Raw genomic sequence first — 323 nt, forward strand, 5'->3', positions numbered from 1 at the left:
GAAAGAAAGAAAGAAAGAAAGAAAGAAAGAAAGAAAGAAAGAAAGAAAGAAAGAGAGAAAGAAGGAAAGAAAGAAAGAAAGAAGGAAAGAAAGAAAGAAAGAAGGAAAGAAGGAAAGAAAGAAAGAAAGGGATTGAGACTTTTGTACTTGTAATCTGAATATGAATTGACAAGACCCTCCTGTTACCTTCCCCAAGCACACATGGACACATGCACAATGCCAGCATTGTATCCATTTTACACAACTGGTGGTTTTCCACTTCCAAATAGAGTAAAAGACAAAGAAAAAGAAAGAAGAAAAAGAAAACAAATCTGAAAATAAAG

Source organism: Meleagris gallopavo, chromosome 1 (genome assembly GCF_000146605.3).
Source record: "Meleagris gallopavo isolate NT-WF06-2002-E0010 breed Aviagen turkey brand Nicholas breeding stock chromosome 1, Turkey_5.1, whole genome shotgun sequence".
NCBI classification, from domain to species: Eukaryota; Metazoa; Chordata; class Aves; order Galliformes; family Phasianidae; genus Meleagris; species Meleagris gallopavo.